Source organism: Coregonus clupeaformis, chromosome 8, assembly GCF_020615455.1.
Source record: "Coregonus clupeaformis isolate EN_2021a chromosome 8, ASM2061545v1, whole genome shotgun sequence".
Classification (NCBI taxonomy): domain Eukaryota; kingdom Metazoa; phylum Chordata; class Actinopteri; order Salmoniformes; family Salmonidae; genus Coregonus; species Coregonus clupeaformis.
The window spans coordinates 4,334,624-4,335,824 of record NC_059199.1 but is presented as its reverse complement, the minus strand read 5'-3'; positions in this window follow the sequence as shown (position 1 = coordinate 4,335,824).

Here is a 1,201-nt window from a genome sequence, read left to right as displayed (position 1 = left end):
CCCCCTCATGATGAGTTCCAGTTTTTTGTTCCCCCACCCCCATCAATGTTGCCCATCCCTGTGATAGATACACACACACACACACACACACACAGAAACACACACACACACAGAAACACACACACACAGAGAGAAACACTGATACACTGAGAGAAAGAAGTCACTGGGGAGAAAGATGTCACCGGTGAGAAAGACGTCACCGGGGAGAAAGACGTCACCGGGTGAGAAAGACGTCACCGGGGAGAAAGACGTCACCGGGGAGAAAGACGTTTAGTGATCCCCAACATTCCAAACAGGAAGTGAAGTGCGTTCTGGGAGGAGAATGTTGGATACGATGACGTCATCATTGCCACTCTGTCTTAGATGTTTTCTATTGTTACACTGCACAGCCCCTCCCCCTCAACACGTATGAACAGCCCCTCCCCCTCAACACGTATGAACAGCTCTGAACATGTGTGTTCTTAACGTGTGTGTGTGTTCGTTCAGATGCTGATATAATGACATGTCTTTAATACATTAGCCACAGTGACAGCAATGGTCCTGCTGTTTAAATACAAGCTGTGTGTGTGTGTGTGTGTCTGTGTCTGTGTCTGTGTGTGTGTGTGTGTGTGTGTGTGTGTGTGTGTGTGTGTGTGTGTGTGTGTGTGTGTGTGTGTGTGTGTGTGTGTGTGTGTGTGTGTGTGCTTGTGCGTGCTTGTGCGTGCGTGTGTGTGCGCGCGTGTTTATGCTTTCAAGGTCTATATGATACATTCCAGTTGTTTGTAATTTTCTAAGAGTATTTTTCTACTGCTTTTTGTATGTGTTGTGTGTGTGTGTGTGTGTGTGTGTGTGTGTGTGTGTGTGTGAGCATGTTTTGGTCCCTTGGAGAGACGTTCTAACTCCTTCCCTGTCAATACACAGTGATAATGTATACTATAGGACATAGTTACTGTCCATGGATAATGCTGTAGCTATATATATGATGGATAATGCTGTAGCTATATATATCATAGATCATGTTTAAAGACGTCTGACTCGTGTCTGTGTGTAAAGAGTAAGGTTGTTCCCAAATGGCACCCTATTCCCTATATAGTGCACTACATGCTAAGTAATGGCACCCTATTCCCTATATAGTGCACTACATGCTAAGTAATGGCACCCATGCTAAGTAGTCCACTATAGTGAATAGGGTGCTATTTGGGAAGGGCCCCATATATATGGC